Raw genomic sequence first — 7,855 nt, 5'->3', positions numbered from 1 at the left:
AAGACACATTGGAATATCCCCCTTTCCCTTTCCTTTGTTCTCCCCTCATCAAACCGTCCCCTTTTCTCGTTGAAAGCATCCCTGAGCTCCTTCACTCCTATCATGTCTGCTGTCTCTGCAAACATCTTAGGACCCATCAGCTCAAGAAAGTCCACTCTGCCTCCACCTAGAGGAATATTCACTTGACTGGGGCCTGAAAGGGATGAGTTGAGATGGTTGAAGGAGGAGAATTAGTTAACCATTAATAACAGATAACATTTATGGTGGTGCAAAGTGTCACAAACCAAACCTGTTTTGAAGGAACACATTTCATACTCTATAGTTTCTAGATCTCTGTTTACAGTCAATATTAGCAGAGAATTCACAAGGAAATCTCAACTAGTCGGTTAAGAGGAAGGGTCAGCGGGTGGGCTTCTCACAGGTATGTATGTGATTAATCATTTGACAGTAACATGAACTATATGTAGTTGATTAAAGTGATTGTTACATGTACCACTAAAACTTCATGATAGGTATTTCATGTTATTTATTGTTCCTAATATGTTTCTACTACGTGTTTTGTAATTAGGAAATGTTTTAATGTTGTCGATCAAACTAACGTGTCATTGAAAGTGACCCGCATTCTACTGTCAAAACGGTGCTGGAAAAAATGGCAAAGATTGTTACAAGTGAAGATATACTGTGCATGTAGACAAGTCAACTTGAAAATATTTAAGGAACATTAATATGTTCTAGTAATTATTTATATATACACCTTTATTTAACTAGGCAAGTTAGTTAAGAACAAATTCTTATTTACAATGACGGCCTACCCCGGGCCAACCCTTACAACACTGGGCCAATTGTGCGCCAACCTATGGGACTCCCATTCATGATGGGTTGTGATAGAGCCTGGAATCGAACCAGGGTCTGTAGTTACTCCTCGAGCACTGTGATGCAGTGCATTAGACCACTGCACCACACGGGAGCCCTTTATTGTTATATTGTGGATCATCAATTAATTTTTACCAAATGTATTTGTCAATTAAAACTATGACAACGTATGACTTGAGTCTGCTGTGACAATCATGTCAAACTGTTTTTGACAGAACCTTATATTTAGAAATAATATTATATATGAATATGTTCTTAAAATTATCTTACATATCATTGCTAAAACTAATTAGAATCATAGACAACAAGGTAACCTTGAACGTGTACTTGCTTTCAGATGGGTTTATGATTATATGGTCAGGTACTATCAGGTACTGTCTTCATACCATCAGTAATAGGAGTGTCTGTTATATATTTACAGACTGATGCTGTGCTGACTCATTCTTAGACCTTGTGATCTCTAGGGTGATCTAGATGTGTAATAGCCTACATTTGTGTAATAGCCTACATTTGATCCAGGCGACTCTAAATGTAGCAGGACATTGTCATGGTAATTGTGCACATTCAAGTTCACAAAAAGGGTTTTACAATGAACATCAACCCATAGCTTATATTTGTACTATGTGCACATGGGAATGTGTGAATCTCACTCCTCGGCCTAAATTGTCCCCACTCACACAGATGGATGTCCATCTTGCTGTTTAGTAAATGGGTGAGGTGTTAATGAATTACCAGACTAGGTTAATGAATCACTGTTCTCCATCAGATAAATATGTCCTAAAATGGCGGAGGGGTGTATACTTAATAAGCAATATGGCCCGAGGGTGTGTGGTACTGTATATGGCCAATATACCACAGCCAAGGGCTGTTCTTATGCACGACGCAAACAGTTAGTTACATAATTTAATGGATTTGATATGAGAGGACTGAAGATGGATCAATAACATTGTAGTTACTCCACAATACTAACCTAAATGGCAGAGGGAAAAGAAGGAAGCATGAACAGAATAAAAATATTCCAAAACATGCATCCTGTTTGCAACAAGGCACTAAAGTAGAACTGCAAAACATGTGGCAAAGAAATACACTTTTTTGTTCTGAATACAAAGCGTTACGTTTGGGGCAATCCAACAAAACACATCATTGAGTACCACTCATCATATTTTCAAGCATGGTTGTGGCTGCATCATGTTATGAGTATACTTATCATCGACAAGGACTAGGGAGTTCACCTCTCCGCAGCCTCTTCTGCTGTCTAGCAATGATCAACAACCAAATTGACAGAGCTTAAACCATTTTGAAAAGAATAATGGGCCAATATTGTACAATTCAGGTGTGCAAAGGTCTGTCTTAGAGACTAACCCCAAAAGCCTCACAGCTGTAATCGCTGCCAAAGGCGTTGTAAACTGTCCAGAAAGGGCCCATTACTGATCCAAAATGGTGGCCTAATCAGGCCTAGACTAGATTATTATAATTATTTCGACATTCTAAACGCAGGGCTTTTTAGTGATTATTGAAATGGGATATTCACTGCAGTTGACTTTACTCACTAGAAAAATATAATAATGCATTATTGCATTCTGTTGTTATAACCTAGGTATGATCATTTTCTTGTCCCATAAAAATATTAGTAGTATTAGGCCTAATATTTAGCTAAGGAATAATTGCATATGCTTCTAATTTCTAATCTCTCTGTCTTCACCGTTACCTTTGGACAATTACGCATCTGATTTTCATCTGCCTCTCAGCGACAGCTATTCCTCCTAACTCATGGAGTCCCAGGAAAAGCTATACTACAATAGCTTGTTTTACACTTAATATTTACTACTACTAGCCTATCGAGGAGAGATTCCACCTTCCTCTTGCTTTCTGAATGTAAAATAGGGGAGTTTGAAAGGAGAGTGAGAGAGCCATGATGGTGTAATCAAAATATCCTACACCCTATGAGTAGCCTGCTAATGTACCTTTGTGGACCTTGTAAACTGTCGAGAATAAACCCACAACTGATCCAAATGGTTGCATAATCAGGACTAGGTTGTAAGCCGTTATTTCGGCAAGATCATCAAAACAGGATGTTTGAGCGGTTATACAAATTAGCCTACTTAATTGCAGTTTACAGCCCTAGACAAATGTGTACTCACTCGATAACAATAATGAATTCCTTATTGCACAGTGTTGTAGCTTAGGTATGATAATTGTCTTGTTTAAAAACGTAGCCCTAATCAATAGTGTAGTTTTGTGTGTCCGGGACTGCAGAGCGCACCAGCCTGGGGGAATGCCCAGTTCTGCTATGTCATAATCTCTTCACCTTTTTCTCGCACTTTAACAGGTAAATATTTATAGCCCCTACTATTTAGCTAATGAATGGCCTAATATCCAGCTAATATTTAGCTTCAGACATCGGCTATACATCTATACCCTCTCTCTTCCAGCTGTTCCCATGCGCAATAGTCTAGGCTACGCAAGCCTCTCCGCTATTCCTCTTCACGTGAAATCCCAGGAAAACGTATAGGCTACAAAAGCTGTACGATATTTATAAAAATGTTTTTAATGTATACTAGACCTATTAGCATTTTGTGGAGAGATGCAGGCTTTCTCTTGCTAATTGCTTAATGTAAATTAGGCCAGAATGCCAAATTATCTACCGCACAGGACAGCCAGAGAGATGAGCACAGCGAAAAGAAGATCCAAAGGAAATGATAATCATTTGCAAAATGTAAATCACTTGCAAAACAATTGAGCAACGAGGCAAGCAATGACATAATGTAAAAGGTGCCCAAGCTAAACAGCTTTTTTTGTTGAATTGCTTAAATATGAGTTTAATATGAGTGTTCATTGAAGTATTATTTGCAGTTGTCACTATCACAATGAACACACCTTGAAGTCTTGGGTTACTGAACGATCTGTGTTAGCACCTAATTAATAGGCCTACAACGTGCAGTAGGATGCGTTGATCAGTTGATTAACAGGTGTACTATAGAAATAATAACGGCCCGCTGGTGTGGATGCTCGCCAACGTCTATGTATAATCTATCATTATCACTATAGTTATCGTCCTTGGTGTGAATGATGTATAATCTATCGTTATCACCATAGTTATCGTCCTTGGTGTGTATGATGTATAATCTATCGTTATCACTATAGTTATCGTCCTTGGTGTGAATGATGTATAATCTATCGTTATCACTAAAGTTATCGTCCTTGGTGTGAATGATGTATAATCTATCGTTATCACTATAGTTATCGTCCTTGGTGTGAATGATGTATAATCTATCCTTATCACTATAGTTATCATCCTTGGTGTGAATGATGTATAATCTATCGTTATCACTATAGTTATCATCCTTGGTGTGTATGATGTATAATCTATCGTTATCACTATAGTTATCGTCCTTGGTGTGAATGATGTATAATCTATCGTTATCACTATAGTTATCGTCCTTGGTGTGGATCCTTTAATATGACGTTCAGAACTATGGTAGGCTGTGCATGTTTTTCACTAGTCGACAAGGACGCTAAAAATCTAATTTAACATCTTTATTGTTTTCCAAAGGAAAGCGTGAATTTAATCTGACCAGTTGTTGTGGTTTTGTCAGCGATTTGACTGATTTTAATGTTTGTACCGCATGCCATTATAGATTGGGATATCGCTCATTTCGATATAATTACCTACACAACCAAAATAGGTCTAATTTAATCATTGAATTCATGATACATTTTCTGCAAATTCCTTATCATAAATAAAGCCTGTATAGACTCAAATTAGGAAAATCATTAGGCTAATTTATATCATACTTGATCATAAACATTAAGGAGCCTAAAATTGTCTTTGATTTGATTTCAATTCGATATCACCAAACCAAGCTATGGGCTATATGCAAAAATGTATTGGGAATCTTATCAAATGTTTTTAGAATAAGAAAACATGGAAAAGCCGTTTTGTCCTGAATTTATATTATAATATAACACATATAATTTAGCCTGTCCAACCTGAACCTATTACCCAACTGACGCAGTCGGATTGAAAGTACATCTTAGGTTTCCACCCATTTTATAGCCGTATCAATGATTTGTTCCAGGCAAGGAGGGACAGGAGGCAGACTAAGAGCAAGAGCAGGGCAACCACCTGAGGACACTATTCACAAATGGTGACTATGTTACAGGCTTTGGTGTTTCCATTTACGTTTTGAGGTTGGACTTTACACGTAGGATACACCGAGTGGTGTCACCGTCACCTTGTTATTCAGTATGTGTTATACCTGTGCTGGTTTCCATCTCGTTTGTGGGATGGTGTTTGACATGTGCTGGCCAAGGTTATATTTAAGAGTGTCTGGCCCAGTGCTCCAGTTGTGTTGAGAGATGTGGAGGGTCAACACCTTTAGTTGGTGCGTCCTATTTGATTACAGAAAACATGCCTTTGTCTGATCTTCCCTGTTTTTTGTTTTGCTCCACTTTTTGGTTTGCTTCATGTCTTTGAAGTTTGTGGGGTTTTATTTTTTTTATTTTTATTTTTTTTAGCCTGTTCTTGGGCAAATTTAGTCGTCGCTCATGGTGGGTGTTTTTTTTTTGTCCCAGTTGTTGATACTAATCTAATCAACTTCCAGGGGACACCCCCATGAGCCTCTTTCAGAACCCCTCCTAAAATCCCACCTGTTTCGTTTTGGTCAGTGACTCTTTGTTAGTTCCCCCTTCTAGTTGAGATCCATGTTTGGATTTCTTGCTGGGGAACTATAATTTATTTTATTTTTTTACAAGAAATTGATCAACTAAATCACATGATGATGGGGCACGTTTACAAGTAGGTAGGCTAGGCTATCCTTAAACAGACATTTACACTGCCCCAATCCCCCAATGTACATTTACATTTATAATTGTTACAGTTGTAAATATGTATATTATTATTATTATTATTTGTATTATTGTTTCATTCACTTTTCTTTGACCTGCACTGTTGAAGCTTGTAGCTTAATACTTTCACTGCACCCTGCAATTACATCTGCGACCCTGCGCATGTGATTAACAAAGCTAATCTAATGGAGGCCAGTCCATGTTTTCATTATACTGATCACTGATGCACTAAGTACTCCATTCCATGTTTTCATTATACTGATCACTGATGCACTAAGTACTCCATTCCATGTTTTCATTATACTGATCACTGATGCACTAAGTACTCCATTCCATGTTTTCATTATACTGATGCACTCAAAGTTCCATTCCATGTTTTCATTATACTGATGCACTCAAAGTTCCATTCCATGTTTTATTTATGCACTAGTTGAACTAAAGAGCTTGTGAACAACAATGTATATATGTTCCCCCACAATGGTTTCTGTCAATTTCAACAAAACACATAAGAAACACTGACCTACATTCACCATAAGATAATAGAACATGAAGAGGGAGAAAACAGTGTACTGTAGTTTTTACCAATGCATTTGTCACTAAGTGGTTTGGACTACTTAACACCAGCATAAACCCCCAGAGCAGGGAAGCAGTGTTTTTATGTCTAAAAGGTTTCTTCAGAATCTGATACACATCTTATCAAAGCCCTTATAGGGAATTTCAATATCATCATGATAAACCATATCTCTTCTTATTTATATATGCTATGGAAAAATACTGTACATTGCTGTTTTCAATAAAAACATGTTTATACATTTTAGATTTTGTTCATAAACATTTTATTCAGCCTATAGGGCTTTTCCTAATTGCATCCGGTACCAAATGCTTTACTGTCACGGCCTGACCTTAGAGATCCGTTTAATTCTCTATTCGGTTAGGTAAGGGTGTGACTAGGGTGGGTAATCTATGTTTTCTATTTCTTTGTTGGCCTGGTATGGTTCCCAATCAGAGGCAGCTGTCTATTGTTGTCTTTGATTGGGGATCATATTTAGGCAGCCTTTTCCCACCTGTTGTTTGTGGGATCTTGTTTTTGTGTAGCTGCCTGTGAACAGCCCAGAACGTCACGGTTCTGTTTCTTCTGTTTGTTTTTGGTGAGTTGCATATTTTTTAAACATGTGGAACTCTAAGTACGCTGCACCTTGGTCCATTCATTCAGACGACCGTGACATTTACAGAATGTCATTATAATGTAAATGTTAATTCCCCAGTACAGCAGGTCAACAGTAGGCCTACTCTGCTTTTGTGTTTAAACGTTTTAATGTAATGGTGTTTACTCTTCTAATTTACAGATTGATATGGGACCAGACCAGTCCTCTTCAGGATTCTGAGGCCTCCTCTCTGAGAGTTATAATGAGTTATCATCAGGTGGCTAAGGGTGGAGCCATCCCTAAAGAAAGACAGAAGGATGGGTCACCAAACAAGGATCTTGATGAGACCGTGGACCCTGATATGAGGTGTGTTTGTGTTCTTGTTGAACACTTAGATCCTATGCTATAATTATGTAATAGATTTACATGAGGATTTTTGCCTAAATACAACACACCTCTCAAATATCTAGTAATATGATTTCTATGAAGGATACTGAGTTACTGCATAGTACATAGAACATATTATAGGGGAAATTTAGTCAGTGGCATAGCTGAATGCATTCAACTGAAATGTGTCTTTCACATTTAACCCAACCTCTCTGAATCAGAGCGGTGCGGGGGGCTGCTTTAGTCAACATCATGTCATCACACCCAGGGAGCAGTTACTGTTTGGGTTTTAATTGCCTTCCTCAAGGGCATAAAGGCATATTTTTCCACTGTCGCCTCGGGGATTCAAACCAGCAACGTTTCAGGTTAAAGGCCCAATGCTCTTAACCGATAGGCTACCTACTGCCCCTATAATGACCCTAAGCATGATGGGATGTTTTAATTCCTTTAATTCTAATCAATATAGTTGGTGTAAATAACGGAGGTGAAATCATGGGCCAGTGGAAGTGCAAATCAAATGTTGGTCACATGCGTTGAATACAACGGGTGTAGACTTTACCGTGAAATGCTGAATACAACGGGTGTAGACTTTACCGTGAAAT

General features: G+C 38.1%; 1 protein-coding gene across 2 annotated transcripts in view; it reads left to right on the top strand.

Moving 5' to 3' along the window:
• Positions 1-262: 262 nt before the first annotated feature.
• Positions 263-7,855, top strand: part of LOC135530637 (uncharacterized) — a 72,113-nt gene continuing 64,520 nt past the window's right edge. Inside the window, exons 1-3 of one of the 2 annotated variants that reach the window (XM_064958923.1) lie at positions 263-421; positions 6,817-6,869; positions 7,068-7,232. The gene's annotated coding sequence lies outside the window, so the exon portion shown is untranslated. The remainder of the gene's footprint in view (positions 422-6,816; positions 6,870-7,067; positions 7,233-7,855) is intronic. The other variant, XM_064958922.1, reaches the window with a different exon arrangement.

This window comes from Oncorhynchus masou, unplaced genomic scaffold (genome assembly GCF_036934945.1).
Source record: "Oncorhynchus masou masou isolate Uvic2021 unplaced genomic scaffold, UVic_Omas_1.1 unplaced_scaffold_1403, whole genome shotgun sequence".
NCBI lineage: Eukaryota > Metazoa > Chordata > Actinopteri > Salmoniformes > Salmonidae > Oncorhynchus > Oncorhynchus masou.
Note: the sequence above shows the minus strand (reverse complement) of the source record. Positions and strands in the feature narration are given on the sequence as shown.